Source organism: Lathyrus oleraceus, chromosome 7 (genome assembly GCF_024323335.1).
Source record: "Lathyrus oleraceus cultivar Zhongwan6 chromosome 7, CAAS_Psat_ZW6_1.0, whole genome shotgun sequence".
NCBI classification, from domain to species: domain Eukaryota; kingdom Viridiplantae; phylum Streptophyta; class Magnoliopsida; order Fabales; family Fabaceae; genus Lathyrus; species Lathyrus oleraceus.
This window is the reverse complement of record NC_066585.1, coordinates 338,486,057-338,505,425: the sequence shown is the minus strand read 5'-3', so window position 1 is coordinate 338,505,425 and position 19,369 is coordinate 338,486,057. Positions and strand designations below refer to the sequence as shown.

The following is a 19,369-nucleotide window of genomic DNA, read 5'->3' as shown; positions in this document are numbered from 1 at the left end:
CCATGTATTGTTGTCCCTCTATCTCCTCCTTATTTTTTCGCTTCACCTTAGAGGGCGCTTTATTACAAAAGCGCTCTCTAAAGTGCGCTGTCTATTGCTCCTTATTTTTTGGCTTCACTTTAGAGAGCGCTTTTGTAATAAAGCGCCCTCTAAGGTGCGCTGTCTATTCCAGTTTTTGGCGTAGTGTTGATTGGTGGGCATTCTGGCTTCAACGGTAATCTATGCTCCACAATATCAGAATCCAAACCAGGCATGTCTTGATAGGACCAAGCAAACACATCTGAATATTCTCGCAGAAGATCAATCAACCCCTTCTTAGCATCTGGACACAATCGAGACCCAATCTTGACTTCCTTCACATCATCTTCGGAACCTAAGTTGACTAACTCAATCTGCTCTTCGAACGGATGAATAATTTTTTATCTTGCTCAAGAAGATGAGAAAATTCCTCACTCACCTCTACATCACTTTCCTCCTCGGCTTCAAACACAGGAAATTCAAAATTTGGAGAAGGAGAAGGATCATTGTATTCAATGGGGTTAGGAACCAACCTGCATAATGATTTGATATTTTGATTTTAGAGAAGTGAATTTGTGACCAAATATTATGCAGATGGACAATCATATTATTTATTTATGTCTTTTGTGATTACCATTTTCTAAAGCAAAAAGTAAAAATAAACATCAAAGATGTGGATGAAAAGAGTTAATTTTATTTATGATCAATTTAAAATGCCCAAACAATGTTCACTTCTCCCTTAGGCATAGGAGAAAGATTTTTAAAATATAAAAAGCAATTAATTAGATCAATGCAAAATAACAGGAATATCAACCGCAGTCCAATTGTTGCATGTCTGTCCATGCGTCACAATGTTGGTGTAGCCTTCCTCTTCATTGTCCTCTAGCACAACAACTAAGTGTTGTTCATTCCCATGAATGAACCCTCCGCTACGGAAGCTAAGTTGCATCTCTTCATATCTAACAGTTGACGAGCCCTTCTGGAACCCCAAACCAGTTCTTCCTTTGTTCTCGGAGACCTCTACCACGCGCCCTCACTGATCAACAGGACCTTCTTCCACAATCTTCTGCGCATCTTTCAGAGAGGACATAGATGCCCCAACTCTCTTCTCAACAACAATAGATAAGGCTTGGAACGGAGTTCCAACCTCATCCTCAGCTTCCACATATGAGAAAGATGACAGATGTCCGATCAACAGTGCTTTCTCACCTCCCACAATCACCAACTTGCCATTCTTGACAAATTTGAGCTTCTGGTGCAAAGTGGAAGTAACAACTCCTGCTTCATGAATCCATGGCCTTCCCAATAAACAGCTGTAGGCCGAGTGAATATCCATTACCTGGAAAGTAATCTGAAAATCACTCGGACCTATCTTGACTGGAAGGTCCACTTCTCCAATAATTGTCTTGCGCGAGCCATCAAAGGCTTTGACAATTACCCCACTATACCTCATGAGAGCTCCTTGATAAGATAACTTTGACAATGTTGATTTTGGAAGCATATTGAGTGACGACCCAGTGTCAACTAGCACGTTTGACAAAGAATCTTCCTTGCAATTCATCGAAATGTGCAAAGCCAGATTGTGATTTCTTCCCTCCTTAGGGAGTTCTTCATCGCAAAAGCTCAAATTGTTGCATGAAGTGATGTTGGCTACAATATGATCAAATTGACCCACAATAACATCTTGCTCCACGTATGCCTTTTCAAGAACTCTCTGGAGTGCTTCTCTGTGCGTTTTAGGATTTAAAAGCAGAGACAACACGGAAATCTTAGAGGGGGTTTGAAGCAACTGCTCAACCACGTTGAGTTCACTCCTCTTGATCAGTCGGAGTACCTCATCATCATCACTATTGGCTTTCAAATTGCTGGATTCACCAGACTTATCTCTTAAACAACCAAGAGGATCTACATTAGGCACCTCCGCCTTCTTACCAACAATCAATTCTTCCTTATTCTCCGGGATCATCAGTCCAAAAACTCGACCACTGCGGGTCACCTTCGTAACATCTGCAATGCTTACTACTGAACTGGTCATAGGCAACGGGACCTCTTGACCTTTCTCTATCATCGTAGCATTGTACTGATACAGTACAACCTTATCAGATGCATACGGGACCGGACCCACTAACCGTATTACCAACGGCGAAACTGATCTATTACTGACGTTCTTGCTGCTATCATACTGAATCACCAACCGCTCTGGTTGTTTAAAAACGGGAACAATGACATTAACATCGTCATCTATATGACGAGATTGAACAAATCTGGATCATGCCTTCATCCATCAGACGCTGGATGTCCCTTTTCATGACAACACACCCTCTTGGGTTCACACTACAAATATCACAACCTTCGTGATCATGTTCGCAGTCACTCACCAAACAGATATCTTTATGCATCTGTACCAAAGACCTTCGGATAAATCGGACATCAAAAACTTTGAATTCACCTGGACAACCATCCACCATGTTCATTGAAGAATTCCCATGAGCGAGCAAAGGATTAGCTTTCACATTAGGCGTGCGGTCTTCAAAAGACACCATGCCATTCTTCATAAGCTTTTGTGCCTTGTACTTCAGCGGATAACAGTTCTCAATATCGTGCCCGGGTTCACCCTGGTGAAAAGCACAGCGAAGTTCAGATTTATACCACCAAGGAAGTGGTTCTGGTATCTGCGGTGGATTCCTCGGTTGAATCAAATTCTTGAGGACTAAAGATGGATACATTTCAACATATGACATAGGAATCGGGTCGAAAGAGACCTTCTTCCTCTCAAAGTTCTATTGCTGGTGATAATTGTTGTTGTTGTAGGTGTTTGTTCTTTGTTGCGGTTGTTGTTGTTGACGTTGATTTTGATACTGATGTTGTTGTTGTTGTTGAATTGGTGTTGTTTGTTGGTTTGAGAATACTGGAATGACGGATGATACTTGATGATGATGGTGTTGACGGGGTGGTAGATTTCTTCTGGTTTGAGGCCTTCTCTGCCTCCCACTGCTTATTGCATTTGTTTCATTATCCTTCCTATTGCTGAAATTGCTCCCATATTTCTTGCTAGTTGTCACCTCCTCTTTCGACAATCGTCCTTCACGGACCCCCTCTTCAAGTCTCATCCCCATATTTACCATTTCAGTAAAATCACTAGGGGCACTGGCAATCATACGTTCATAGTAAAATGAACTCTGGGTTTTGAGAAATATTTTCGTCATCTCCTTCTCCTCCAAAGGAGGAGTGATCTGGGCAACCAACTCTCTCCAACGTTGGGCATACTCCTTGAACGTCTCCTTATCTTTCTGAGACATGGACCTCAGTTGGTCCCTATCTGGCGCCATATCCACATTGTATTTGTACTGTTTCACGAAAGCCTCTCCTAGATCGTTGAAAGTGCGAATGCTTGCACTATATAACCCCATATACCATCGAAGCGCAACACCTGTCAAGCTATCCTGGAAATAGTGAATCAGTAACTGGTCATTATCTATCTGGGTCGACATCTTGCGGGCATACATCACAAGATGACTGAGTGGACACGAGTTTCCCTTATACTTCTCAAAGTTAGGCACTTTGAATTTCACTGGGATTTTCACGTTGGGCACTAAGCACAATTCAACAACACTCTTCCCAAACAAATCCTTGCCTCTCGGCATTTTCAGTTTCTTGCGCAGCTCAGGGAATTGGTCTTTCATCTCATTCATCTTTTCATAGACATCTGGGCCCTCAGATGGCTCGGAGTGATAGATGGTGTCTTCTACACGCGGCAAAGTGTGCACAACGGGAGGTGGCACAGACATGATCGGGCTAGATGCTGCCATGGAAGCAAAAGTGGGAGCAAAACCCTCTGGAAAAAAATTAGGTGGTATTCCCCAAGGGAATCCAGCAGGCAGATTTGGAGTGAAGTGGGCGGTGGCAGCAGGCACAGTAGGGGTAACCACTTCAGAGATGATAGTCCTGAAGGAGAATTGCGACCCAAAGCGCAGCGGAAATTAAAAAAAAATTCTCCTTTAGAGATCCTTACGAATGGTCATGATCAGTGATAGAATATTTACCTCTTGTGACGGTTGAATCCTTTGGTGCAGATCTCTTGTGACGATCAAACCCTTTGATGCAGATCTCTTGTGACGATCAAACCCTTTGATGCAGATCCACTAAACGATCACGAACGTTGAACGATGACAACGTCTCTACTCAGTCCACACGAACGGGTTCCTTCAATCTCAGTGCTAGCTGGTATGAATGAAGGCTTTGAGTGAGAGAGAGAGAGAGAGAAAACGAAAATAATGCAACCGCAAATTTTTGCTTCTGCACAAGGGTTCTATTTATAGAACCACTTGTGTGGGCTTCAAGCTAAAAGCCCACTTAAGTGTATTTTGGCCCATATCTTATAATATGCCCAAAATCACTTAAGCCCATGGTACCTTACCATATTTCGTATTCTACTCAAGTACACCGTACCTTACGATGTTCTATAATCCACTTAAGGGCACCGTACCTTACGGTATTCCTTAGTTACTCTATCTCTCATCAATCCGTCCTTTGTGTGTGACCCTGTAGGTTTTCGTGACGTTGGCAATTATATTAAATCACGCATTTAACATAATAAACAGTGAGCGGTATCTAGCAACACATCACTGCTACCCAAGACACGAAAATGTCATGTGATCTGACAAAACCATCTTTTATAATAATTATGTGTATAATTACCCTTTTGCCCTTATGTCTATATTGAACACAAGGCATAGACCGTGTCATCCTTGTCCAGTTCAATATTGGGCCCATAGACATTTATCCTGTTATGCAGGATGGGCAAATTCCATCTAGGTCACTCATGTCCCTCAGCATGCTTCGTGGAGTACCCATCAACTGTCTTTATGGTTATCCAGTTACGGACAACGTTGGATCAGCAATAAAGCACTCGACTCTACATCTAGGATCCATAGTGGTTTCAGGTCGAAGAGTGGAATACACTATTATCACCATGAGAATAACTTATGACACCTTGCATAACTTTCTATATAGTATTCTCATAGCGGGTCAATCCGGTATAAATATTACTCCTAATATTCATACCTATGTTTAAGACTTGATAACTCTTTATCCATGATCCATGAGATGTGATCATCAGTCTACAAACATAATAGTCTTAATGCTTTAATGTTATCCCACTTCACACTAAAGCTCGACTACGGATACTTTAGGAATAATGTCCTTATGTTTAATGTGTTCTCATGATTAAGTCACACTTAATACATTAAACGGACTATCTATTCCAGGGACTTTATTAATCAACCATAATAAAGAGAATGCCTTTTATTATTCGATACAAGTACCAAAATGTATTGGCCTCTAGGGCTTACACCAACAAGTCCTCGCGGGAGGAGTTACAGGAGTTGGAGAAGCTTGGCTCTGGGAATCAAGAACTGAATCCATCATGGCAGTCAGCCGGACAATCTCCTCTTTCAAGTCTCGATTCTCTTGCTCAATGTGTTCCATGATCTTTGAACGATTGGCTCGAGTGTTGTGCCGGTGAGTCAGCTTGGCTAAAGCACAGAAAAACACCAATCAGACACCTGGAAAAAACCTGCTTATGCAAATGATGCATGAAATGCAATGTTTGATTATTTTTATTTCGAAGGAACTTACTATATCATTTGCAAATATATAAGAATTGAAATTGCAATTGCAATAATTTGATATGACCAAAAATCTCTTTTCATTTATATAAATTGGAAGGATTACACTGAGTACATTTTCAGAAACCAAAATAAAAGATACAAGAGAAAAGGAGACTAGTTATCCTAAGGATCCCTAACAACAGTGTCAGCAGATCTGGCTGAAGGCGCGTACTTCCTTCGAATGCGACGAATCTCGGTCTCAAAAGAAGCCTTCATCTGAGTCTTCTCGAGGACAAGCTGGTCAACAATCTTCTTCCAAGCAACAGAAGGCTGAGGCATGCTAGAAGATGAAACCTCTGGCTCTCTCTGTCTCTTCGTCACTCAGTCTTCAAGTAGCTCAATCAGTGTATCTTTGTCCTTAGACTCCAATAGCAACTCTTCATGCTTCTTGCTCAAAGCATGGAAATGCTCTTCCTGCATATCCTTCTCTTGCTTCATCTTGATGAGCGCGTCTTCCAACTCCTCTACATCTTGGTTAGGGAGAGTTAATGGCTCAACCACAACCATAGACATAGGTCTCTCACAAGGATAAGCTATCTTCAATTCCAAATCTCTCTTCTTCATCCAAAGAGTGTAAGCTTCCAAAGCTACACAATTGTGCGGACCAAGCTCGAATCTTCCTTTCCTATGCACATTATGCCAAGCATGCATAAACTTCTGCTTCAAATGTTGGGGATCTTTACCCTCTTGATAGAAAAGACCTTCTAACAAAGTGTTATTAGGTTTGTCTCTCAAGGGGAACCCAAGTTGACGACGAGCCAAAGCAGGGTTGTAGTTAATTCCTCCTTATGTACCAATGAGAGGCACATTAGAGAATTCACCACAACTATCAATAATCTCCAAACTGCTTAAGGACGGATCATACCAAACTATATCATCATTAGTGAGAGACATAAGTCTCTGAGACCACCTTAGACATTATTTGTTCTCCACAAAAGCAGGCGTCTGAGGCAAGTGCGAAATAAACCACTTGTATAAAAGAGGAGTACAACAGACAATAGTTCTACCACCCTTAGAATTCCTTAGATGCAAAGAGAAATACATATCACCCAACAAAGTAGGCACATGATTCTCAATCAAGAAAAGTCTAATGGTGTTAACATTAACAAAACTGTCAATGTTAGGGAACAAAGCTAACCCATAGATGAGCAACACAAAGATAGCTCCAAAAGCGTCCATAGTACCAACTTGAGCAAAAGTGGTAGCTTCCTTGATGAGGAAAACATATGGCAATCCAAATAACCCTCCTTTCTTCACCCAATGAGCCTTTATCTCAGACTTCTTCAAGTGAAGAGCTTCAGCAATAATACTAGACCGGGGAATCTCCTCTAATCCACTAAAGGGTACTCTACTAGAAACAGGTATCCCCAAAAGATGAGAATACTCCTCCATGGTAGGCACAAGCTGAAAATCTAGGAAAGTGAAACAATGGTAGAGGGGATCATAGAACTGCACCAATACGCTCGACAATTCTTCCACTACATCAGCAGACAAGATGGACAGAAGTTTCCCATGACGTTGTTTGAAGTCCAAGGGATCTAATACAAAAGATGTTAGCTTCCTTAAATCTTTTAAGTCGGGACATCTGAAACTGTACTTCTTAGTGTTCCTTCGTCCATAATCCATGGTCTGAAAATATTTGCAAATGATACCTCAGTTCCTTGAAATTTTGTGTGATGAATGTTATGATGCGCATGAAATGCATGGATGCAACAATCACAAGTAAGGGATCACACACAAGGCAAACAAAGGTCAAGGGATGAATCAGGTCATTGTCAAGATCAATCATCCATTTTGGTGGATTATGGTTTACACCTTATCAACACCCAAGTTCCATTGATATTGACAAGACTTGATTGGATCAACCAAGAATCAAGGGTTTGTTGCAAGTCGCGAGCATGGAGTCTGGGTAAGAACCATCCCAAAGGAGTGAACTAAGTATAAAACCTGTAGATCATGTTCTAAAAAGTTCCCAGAGTCTTAATTCCATCTATCGGATATTATAGGTTAAGATGACTGACTCAACGACCCATAATATTCTCAAGAGAAACTCGTCTGAGTGTAGTATCGTGTAACAACTGTTATCAAGCCTACACCTGAACAGTTTCCACACTACATCCTAAATAGGCCAAGATGGGTTAGGTCTTCTAAGGTCCTCAGCTTCTCAGACCCAATTAGAAATAGCAATGCCTAACTAAAAATACTTGTGTGACATTTCCAAATCCAAAGGAGCCTCCACTGAGCAGATGGATCTCAAGCCAACTTGTTAAGGACTACTCCATACAAGTCGAACATGACTACACCATCCTCCTATCTTAATTGCACTCAAGTTCGGGGTAGAACTTATCTCACCACTCAGAGATCACCAAGCACAACAAGCAGATTATATCACACATACATATATATGAATATCACATATATACAAATATATTCACACAAAAAGTAGGCTAAACCCACTGGAGACTACTCCCCAGCAGAGTCGCCACTTAATTCCTGTAGCGGGAAATTCATGATCATTAAGCTATTGACAAGCTAAAGAGTCGCCACTTAATTCCTGTAGTGGGAAATTCAAGATCAATTAACAAGAGTCGCCACCGCGCTTTTATTGTTTCCAAGGGAAAAGGGAAAAAGTACGAACAAAACCCAATTAGTAAGAAGTTTTCAAATAAAAACTAATAAAAATCAGAGATCACATAAAAGGGGGTTGGTTACACAAAGGGAAGGTGTTAGCACCCAAAGTATCCTAGGTACTCCTAGGGAGCCCTTTTTGTGTGCATATGTATTTGGTACAAAGTGATGTTTACAAACAAATAGAATGGGGGGATGATAAAAGAATTCATTAATTATATTTTTGTGTTTGACAAGACCTTCGGTCTTGTGCCTACGTACCAACATAAAAATGAGGGATCAAAATAAGCTTGAAAGACACAAAGGCCTAAAATGGTTTGAATGAGTTAGTTATTTTTGGCTTTTTGAAAGTTTAAGTCAAGTATAGTTAAGTTTATTTACAAGTTTGATTTAAGAAAATAAGTTTGAAAATGCAATGGCATAAGGCCAAAGTTTCTACCTTTTTGTAAAAAGTGGTCAAAGTTTGGAACAAAATAGTCCACACAAAGAAGGTTTTGAAAGTGGAGGGAGAGATTTTGAAATTAAAGAAATGGGGAGAAGATGAAGAGACTACCCTAGATACAAGATTTTAAAAGTTTAAAGTTGAAAAGATCTGACTAAATGGGAGCAATCCAATAGACAAGTATGTCAATAGAAAACCAGAATTCCCTTGGACTTTTTAGATTCAAGCAACACACAAATGCATAATTATATCAATATTGAAGAGAAAAGGCATTAAATAAAGATGGCCTCATCCAAGCTTATCCACTTCAATGATCTTCTTCAAAATAGCCCATGTAGCAGATGAATTTTACAAGTCACAGGTTCAACATAACAGCTTAACAATGATCAATGTTGCAGATGAATCTGGAGAGATCTTGAATAGTGTATTAGATGAATTCAAACTTGCAAGTTCTTGGTTCTTCAACAAATTGGCATTGGCCAAGTCCATTAGAAAAGGAATGTTGCCTAAGTTCTAAGTCTAATTGGGCAAAATCAAACCAACAGTCCACTCAAATGTCTTTTAGGGTTTTGGTTATTATTATGTGCATTAATGGTCAAAGACCAACCAAACAAACAAAGCAACAAAGTATATCACACAATATGGTCCAAGTGGACAAAGTGAAAATTGCATAAACATAAACACTTAGAATGATATGTACAATGACAAATGATAATAAAATTAAATTGCATTAAAAGTAAAAGCTTGAAAGTAAAAGTTAATGGTTAGTAAGTTAATAGTTAGTTTTGTTTTTTCTTTTTTTATTTCAAGACATTCTTTGGAGAACACTCAACCTACTTGCCATAAGCATGGATCCTTGAATCAAAACATCTTCCAAAGGAAGAAAAGAAGGCCAAGTTTCCACACAATACCATGGAAGAGGGGAGACTTACAATTTCACTAACAAGAATGCTTATGCCTTTTGTGTCACAAATTTAGCGTTATGTTAAGCAATCGTAATTGGACTTATGTAGAAGTCTCAATTATTTGAGGCCGGGCAATAAACTTTTGGTGTTAATGCATGTTGGAGACATAGTATTAAGAACTATGCTCATTAAACATACCACACACAAAAATATGCAAAAGGTGTGGCCTAATCTCATCCATACTCATGTTAATCTTTCAATCAACTAGCATTAGGACTTTGAGATGTCATTGGCCGATTGAAAATGAATGGATGAAGAAGGGGAATTAGATGAAGAGGGAAAGGGATGAATGAGATCACAAATTGGTCAAATGAGGACTTTTACCAAATTAATATTATTCATTCATTTTGGGAGATGGAATGTACATTCCATCAATCCCCTAAATCCAATAATATTAACTTGACAAAGTCAAATCAACCTTGACCAAGACTCAACAACAGATGAGAAAACTCAAATAAGTCAATACAAATGGTCAACACAATTAAAATGACATTTATTCAAGTAAAAATATTAAAATAATGCATTAAATTCAAATATGTTTTGTCCAAATCCTTAAATCATATCAAATCACCAAATAAATGGCCATGTGATTTATCATAGGTCAAACAAGGTCAAAGGACCTTGGATAAAAAATTTCATAATTTTTGGACACTTAAAAATATTTTTAAACAATTAAAAACAAATGGAAAATCAATTAGTTCATGAAAAATATTAATAATGATCCAAAAAATAATTTTTATTCAGAATATGAAAGAGAAAAATATTTGATTTTTTTTTGTGAAAGTCTCATATTTTTTGGATCAATATTAAATTTATTATGAATTAATGAAAAAAATGGAATTAAATGGAAATTCAGAAAATGCTAAAATACGTGGACCATCAGATCTCCCTCATTAATTGAGGTGGCAGATCTGATGATCCTCAATACGCGTTCGACTAACACCTTAGTCAAGCGCGCTGTAACATGAGTAATCAAAAGGAATGAATGAGATTAAAACGTGGAGGTTGGATCACACGGTTTAGACCAAAGACACATCATCACCGGAGCCAGAGCTTCGGTTGTCTTCTCCGACGAGCTTCGCCGGACTGGTCATCATGAACCATCACCAAAATTTCAAACAGGGACATGATTTTAAAGAGAAAACATCACTGAGCACGAATATCACCTCCATTTCTTCCAATTCCAACTATATTGAGAGATATGTGGAATTGAAAAATAAGGTTCATGTTCTGAGTTGCTTCGATTTAGCCTCAAAGCAACTCAAACACCTTGCCTACATTGGTAGGACTTCAGACAACACAAGAATCAATGGAATTGAGCAAGAAACAAGGAGAATCGAAGAGATCAAATTTTCTGCAAATTACCTTCAATGGAGGTTTGAGCTTGCTAGATCTTGATCTGAATCGTGCTTGGCTTCACTTCAATTGCTTGCAGAAGTGGAATGGAAAGGCTTAGAATCAATGGACTCCTGGAGAATTGAATTCCAAAATAGTGGAGATTCAAGCTCAAATTCAACTGAATTTTTCAGGTTTATCCTCTTAGTATGAAGGGTTTTCAATGGAGATTCAAAGCAGGCGCAATGTGTGTGTTAATTCTGAGCATAAGGGCTTCAATTTATAGAGAAATTGGATGATATTTGTACACTCACTTTCACTTTCCAAAATTGGCAAATGATGAAAGCATGGTGCATAGGCGCGCATAGGCCCATGAAATGATTGTTTGAAAGTCCAAAATGAAGTTCAGATGCTTTGGGGATGGATTGGATTGCAAGGAAATTGAGCATTGTCATTTGAAGATTGATTCATGCCAAATGATGTCAGCCTGTTTAAGCCATGTGAATCCTATGCATTTCTCATCCAAAATGCATGAATTTTAGCTCTTTGGAAAGGTGAGATCAAGAGGAACAAGTTTTATGTTTAACACTTTTTCATTTGGATCTTGGAACTTGGATATATTTGAGGTGGAAGTTTGGAAAAATTTGACATATAAATTTATTTCTAAGTGTCAAGCCATATGTCTCAATATTCTATCTTGCTTAACTTTTTATAGGAGCTTAAAATGAGAAAAGTGTCTTTATCAAAGTTGTATCTCTCTCAAAGACCTTCAAAATGGTCACCAATTTAATTCCATTTGGATTTGAAATGATAGAGTTATGCATTTTTGAAGTTTGGCAAAATCACTTGATCAATGGTATAGGTCAAAAGTGACCTATAATGTAGCCTCATATCACATGTTAAAATAAGTTGAATTAGCTCTCACTCAAAACATAAATGTTGAAGTATACACATTGAATTTGATTGTGCAACTTGGAAATCTTTCATATCATAAAAATTGAGCAAGTTATGGCCTTGGGAAGTTGACTTTCAAATTAGGGTTTAACCAAAATGACCTATAATGTTTCATCATAGAAAATGATTTTCCAAGAAAAACTAGCTCTAGTTCTAAACATGAAAGTTATTTATAATGTCATTTAGAGTAAGTTTGATCTTTGAATCATTTTCATATGGTGAAAATTGTAGGAGATAGGGTCTAGGGAGACCCAGTTTTGATCAGATGAATTCATCTAGCCAACCACCATCAACCAACTTGCTAACTTCCAATTCTCTTGACCTTATTGGATCATGGTAGATCATATATTCATAAGATTATGAAATTTGAGGTGTCCCTTTAGAAATTTGATCAATAGGTGAGATAGCTTGTGTGAGAAGTTAATCAAGATACCCAGTCAAACTAGGGTTTCCAATGCAAATCACCCTTAAACTCTTGAAGAAAACTTGATCAATATAACATTTAGAGAACATTGGGACTCATATATTATGCTTATAACCATTATTTAATCAATTCTTGGTTGTGCTCTTTGTTCATGAGGGTCTCAAACCCTAGATGTGATCTTGATGAATAAATGAGATCATGCCCTATGTACAAAAGAATTAGGCAAATGCAAAGACATATTTTTGGTATTTTGGTTAGTGGAATGATAAAATAAAAGTATGGTATAATCACAAAATGCTTGGTGATCTCTCCTAAAACAAACCCAATGAAGGAGGGGTAAGGAGGATGCCAAGGTATGATCCCAATGCTAATGCTTATGATGAAATTTCATGAGGGATCTTTGGGTCAAAATTGGGGTCTTACAAAAACAAACTCAGACCATGTCATGGGATAATCAGTCCTAAAGGTTTCCTTTTAAGGATAATTCCTTTAAATACCTTACAGACTAGGGCAAGACAAGTTGCAAGGGGCAAGTTCCCTCTATATCTTTAAGTCAGTCAAGCAGACTGTGTCAGACACTAGTAACTGTTTGAATTCATAATAAAGTGTCGAAAGTTCATGTTGGAGCAACATTATATATTGACAATAATACTTAGGACATATCGAAAGCATAATCATCATGCGTTAATCATATCGCTATGCTCATTTACAGGCCGTCCGAGCCCATCAGAAGAAGTCGAGGTCTTTTCAAGGACAAATACACAATTTATCAGCAAGGGGTCAAACTTGGGTCACCAAGAGTATCCACATCCGTTGTCTGATCATCACATTGTCAACTACTGAGTGTCAGGAAGTCAGAGCCTTTCACCAACCAATAGTCCAATCCATATGGGCAATTACCAGAAAATCAAAATCCACCTTGCTAGCATCCTCATAAAACCAAATCCAATCAACATCGGTATCCCAAAAGATTGCTTTCAAAAAAGGGAGACCAATTCCAAATACCCAATCACTTTTTTGCATTCAAACATGCATCACATGAATCACTTCATGCATAACGTTTAAAAAATAAAAACATGTCATGCATCATTGCATACATATCATTTCTGCCAAAATGACACATTATACAAAGTTATGTCAATCATTTGCATTCCTACATGAACCTAAAAAAGGGTATCCCCAAATAGTTGCATCCTTACATCAATGTATGCACATTAATTCCACTAAGGTGGAATACCGTACAAAAATCAAATGCACATAACACGAATCAGGATCCAAGGTTAATCATAAGTATCCAGGTCAATCCTTAGTTAAGTCATTGGTATTTTCTATGAGTGAGTTCATACCCTATGTTATTTTCTCATTGGGTGTTCCTCATTGAGTTACATCCTTTAACCTTTTGTTGATGAGATGTTATCCTCAGTTAAGTCAATGATGTTTCTTTGAATAAACTCCTACCTTGCTTGTTTCTCATTGAGTGTTCTTCAGTGAGTTGTTTCCTTTAACCTTTTGTTGATGAAAATTACATCTTTCAGAGAATATTTTTCTGCAACCTTTTATTGTTGATATCCCCATGCAAGTCTTACCCATTGATGTTCAAATACTACCCAGTAAGTTTGTTCTATTGACCTTTTGTTAATAGCTTTATTCCCCAACAAGTCTGTTCTATTGACCTTTTGTTGTAAATCTTACTCCCTATAAAGTTTGTTCTATTGACCTTTTGTTAATAACTTTATTACCAAACAAGTTTGTTCTATTAACCTTTTGTTAATAACTTTATTACCAAACAAGTTTTTTCTATTAAACTTTTGTCGATAGTCTTATTTTCCAACGAGTTTTCTTACTATCGTCCTTTTTATGGAAGTCCCTTAATCAATAATATTAATCATCACCCTTTTGGTGAAGGTCATCATCCATTTGGTGATGGTAATCTCTAAAATTATTGTGGCTTATTGTCATCCTTTTGGTGGTAACAAGTTTTGTTGTTTGATCTTTCTGTCATCCTTTTGGTGATGGAGATCTTCGTCATTATGGTTTAACCATCATCCTTTTATTGATGGTGATCTTTGTTATTGTGTCTAATCATTATCCTTTTGGCGATGGCGTCCAATTTGATCTAACTGTCATCCTTTTGGTGATAGTGATTGTTGAGTTTGGTTTAAACTATCATCCTTTTGGTGATTGCGGCGTTTGGCAAGTTCAATCTTACCGTCATCCTTTAGGTGTCAGTGATCTTTACGGTTATGACCTTACCATTGTCATTTTGTCAATGACGATATTTCCAAGTTATCATGGCTTACTATCATCCTTTTGGTGGTAACAAGTTTTGTTGTTCGATCTTACCTTCATCCTTTTGGTGATGGTGATCATTGAAGTTTTGTGCTTACTATCATCCTTTTGGTGGTAACAAGTTTTGTTGTTTGATCTTACAATCATCCTTTTGATATCAATGATCGTTACATTCATTGTGAATTAATCATCATCCTTTTGGTGATGGAAAATCTTTGTCAGTTGTGATCTTACCGTCATCCTTTTGGTGTCGGCGATCCTTAAAGTTTTGGTCTAACCATCATTCTTTTGGTGATGGCGATCTCTGAGATTATTATGGCTTGCTATTATCCTTTTTATGATGGAAAGTTTCATTGTTGATATTACCTTCATCTTTTGGGGTGACGGTGATCATTGAAGTTGATGAGTTTACTATCATCCTTTTGGGGATAGTCTTACTGTTATCCTTTCGGTAATGGAAAGCTTTATTAGGATAACCGTCATCCTTTTGGTTGTGGAAATCATCCTTTTTGGTAATGGTCATCATCCTTTTGGTAATGGAGATCTTTGAATTTGTTGGTTTAACCATAATCCTTTTGGTGATGACGATCTTTGAAATCGTTGTAGATTACTATCATCCTTTTGGTGATGACGATCTTTGAAATCGTTGTAGATTACTATCATCCTTTTGGTGGTGGCAATTTTTATTAACTCTATTGTCATCCTTTTGGTGGTAACAGGTTTTGTTGTGTGATATTACCGTTACCCTTTTGGTGATGGAGATCTTTGTCATTATGGTTTGACCATCATCCTTTTGTTGATGGTGATCTTTGTTATTGTGTCTAATCATCACCCTTTTGGTGATGGAGACGTTGGGAAAGTTCAATCTTACCGTCATCCTTTTGGTGTAGGTTATCTTTGCGGTCATGATCTTACCATTGTCCTTTTGTCAATGGCGATCTTCACAAGTTATTGTGGCTTATTGTCATCTTTTTGGTGATAACAAATTTTGTTATAGAATTTACCTTCATCCTTCCGGTGATGGTAAGCATTGAAGTTATGGCTTACTATCATCCTTTTAATGATTGCAAGTTTTATTATAGATGTCACCTTCATCCTTTTGGCGACGGTGATCATTAAAGTTGATCAGTTAACTATCATCCTTTTGGTGATAGTTTTACTAAGGGTAAGGGAAAGCTTTATTATGATAATCATCATCCTTTTGGTGATGGACATCATCATTTTGGTGATGGAAATCTTTGAACTTTTTTGGTCTAGCCATCATCCTTTTGGTACCGGAAACCTTTACAGTTTTGGTCCCACCGTTGTCCTTATGTCATAAGCGACCTTTGTAAGATATTAAGTGTCCACTCGAGGGCTGACATTGATTGAACGTCCTACCCCCAATATCTTGGTGCTCTTAGAACTCATTTACTTTCTCCTTGCATCTCGAAGAACAAAATTTGGGTCTTTTCGTATTTAATTATCTTCCACCAGGAATGTACGAAGACTATGGTCATTCATACCTTCTAGTTCAAGGTAATTAAATAGGGGCAACTGTCATACCCCAATTTTGTCCGGACAATTTAAAAACTTTCATTAGCATCCATAACAAGAGGGCATAATGCATAGGCTCGGAACTTAGGGGTATTATCAGAAGGTTTTTTTTGTTACTACCCTCGTTTGTGTAGCAAAACCCTAATCCAATGGGTCCTTACTTGATTGAGGTTCCATAAACCCTAATTGGGCATAACATTCACTGTGTGGCATTCTAACATTAATTTTACATAGCTCTTCATCCTTCATGGTGCTTGGTTTCGCCTGCTTGATCAAAAGTTCACCCAACATTCATTTGTTAATAACTCTTGGTTCTAGTCTAAGCTCTTGGTGCTGATGAGTTTAATCCTCTATGGTGTGCACACTAGAAGATTGAGGATTCATTTGATCCATCTGGTCTATTATGGGTGGTTCGTGAGCCTGACAGGTCCATGGTCCTGAGTCTTTGATGGGGATTCATTTCAAGCATCACATGTTCTTGATCTTCTGCTTGGTTGGGGTTATCATTAGTTCAATAGCACAAGTCTTTGATTCATGCATATCATTCGTCCATACAAGTTTGTTAAAGCCCAGTGTGATTAAATTCAAGTGCTGATCGTGCCCGTTGGTTTAGGATTGTTGGTTCATTCAAGTTATAGCATGGTTCATTAGCCATGTGCATGTGATCAGTTCAAGTCATGTTCAAATTTATCATACATATTTAGTCAAGACATGGTCCAACAAATCCAACTCCAATTCTTTATCCCCATTTTTCAAGTATCCATTTTTAAACCATAATCCAATTCTAAATCCATTTTTGCCAATCCAATCCATAACCAATTAATAACTATAACTTTAAATCATTCACATAAACCATATCCAATAATTAAAACCATACTTCAATTCCACATTATATAGCCCAAGTCCAAATGATTGTTTCAAGTAGGACGAAAGTGAATTACAACAAGATTTTATTTACAAACAAAGCAATCCAACAAGCAGTACACACGAACACCACTTTCCATGCCAAACTTCAAACTGCAGAACAACCAAACAACAACATAGCGGTAAAATGAACCAAAGTTGCTAGCGGCAACACTCCCAACTGCAAGCAAGGCCGTAACACCAAGCTAGCTGCAAATAATGACATCACGGCGACGCCAAATTGTAGCCAAGTGCAACCTGCAACAAGCAAGATCCTGCAGAAGCAAATCAATCCGATCAACCAAAATAGCCAATGCAACTCGATGAAAAAAAACATTTTCAAATTAAATCAAAGTTTCAACCATGTTTTCACATGATTCCCCAAGCTTCAACGTCGCGAACAAAGCTGCGACCAAAACTGCAATGTCGCGTACACACCAACGCACCAGCTGTGACCGAAGCAATACAGAAACCTGCACTATCACAACAGAAACATGGATCAGCAACAGATCATGGCATTTAAACCAATGCATCATCATCTTTAATATCATATCTGCTACATATCAAAAGAAGAAATAAAGCAAAACCTGCAGTGAAGCCCACAAACCTAGCCTATGCAGTCCTTGGGAGACCTAAATCAAAAGCTCTGCAATGCAATGAGGCAGCTCAAAAGTAGTGGTATGTGTGATAATAATTCAGCAACCACATCATGTGTTCTTCAGAACTCAAAGCAAACAATCACCCAAACCAATAATACAGGACAAACATATCCACAATGAATTGGTAATGTGAAACATAGTAGTGTAATTGCCAAATGCTGCAAACAAAAAAGCAAGTCCTGCAATACTAAACCTGAGCCAAAGCATAAGCCACACACGTTAGAGCAAGTTCAAACCATAGCACATAAACAAATCTATGAGAATACTCACATATGAAGAAGTCGAATTTACAAGATGATGTCATACCAAATGGAGGGGACCACCCGAGTTTCAAACGGATAAAAATACGTCACTACAGACAAAGCACGAAATGACTCACAACAATTTCAAGGATTCATATTTTGGTCCCCACCAAATCTGAGAGAAATCAAATTCTAACAGAATGATTCCTTTCACCTCCTGCCAGCTCACAATCAAAGGTACCATATACCTAGCTCTATAAAAAGGGATGTATGCCAATCATTAAGGGGAGGACGTTATCTTTACCCTGTAGAAATTCTTCCGTAAATCACACTAAAGCCTGAAAATACTAAAGGCAGTTCAGAGTTCATCATCAAAACTCTGAGTGAACGGAGCTAGGCCCTGACAAAATCAACTAAGCACAAAAGCGAGTAGAAGGAAGCAGCCAGCTAATGAGAAGAAAGAGAGACAAGGGGAAAGCATTTACCTTTGAATTTGTCTTTCTGGTAAACCTCCAGACGATTTTTTTCCTCTTTAACTTAGTATGTGCATACGAGCATGACAAGTGCCACTACGCCAAATAAGGGAAAAGAGGGCGCTTTTTTTGGCCTATAACAGCGCTTTAAAGCGCCCTCTAATCTGGCGCTGGCATAGGTAAAGACAACGCTTTTTTTCCTAGTGAAAGCGCTGTCTAAAGTGGCTCTTTAAGCCCTTTAAGGGCCACTTTAGAGGGCGCTTTTTCAAAAAAGCGCCCTCTAAAGTGGAAACATTTAAGGGGTTTAGAGGGCGCTTTTACTGGAAAGCGCCCTCTAAAGTGGAAACTTTTAAGGGTTTAGAGGGCGCTTTCCAGTAAAAGCGCCCTCTAAACCCTTAAATGTTTCCACTTTAGAGGCGCTTTTTTTTAAAAAGCGCCCTCTAAAGTGGGTGGTTATTTAAATTTTTTTTTTTTAAAAGTGCTATATTTATTTATTTATTTTAGACAACCTGTATATTGAAGCAGTACACCCAAAACTATATAATTTGAAGCCCTTTTTCACACATTGCATTCAACAAGCCTTATATACAACAATCCATACATATACAACAATCCACTGATATATAATCGTTTAACTTCTAAAGATTCTATATACAACCAATTCATAACTTAAAAAGAAATAAAACTAAGTAGCAAAAGCATCTCTGAGATGTATGTTTTTTTTGCTAGCAGCAGTCTTCTTAGCAACAACCTCTTCTTGTTCAATATCAATAGCATGAACCTAAAATATCATAAAATTAGTTAGGTGATGTATAAGATCAAGAATTAACAT

General features: G+C 38.1%; 1 long non-coding RNA gene across 5 annotated transcripts; it reads right to left on the bottom strand.

Annotated features, from left to right (window-relative positions):
* Positions 1–17,122: 17,122 nt before the first annotated feature.
* On the bottom strand, positions 17,123–18,632 carry LOC127100831 (uncharacterized). Of its 5 annotated transcripts, none has more exons than XR_007794501.1 (3): positions 18,550–18,632; positions 17,751–18,411; positions 17,123–17,636 (listed from the first exon to the last, which is right to left on the bottom strand). It is a non-coding gene; the product is annotated as an uncharacterized LOC127100831 (long non-coding RNA). The 5 variants fall into 5 exon arrangements; XR_007794500.1 differs by having other exon boundaries at positions 17,751–18,402; XR_007794498.1 differs by lacking the exon at positions 18,550–18,632 and having other exon boundaries at positions 17,123–17,421; positions 17,526–17,636; positions 17,751–18,515.
* Positions 18,633–19,369: the final 737 nt, after the last annotated feature.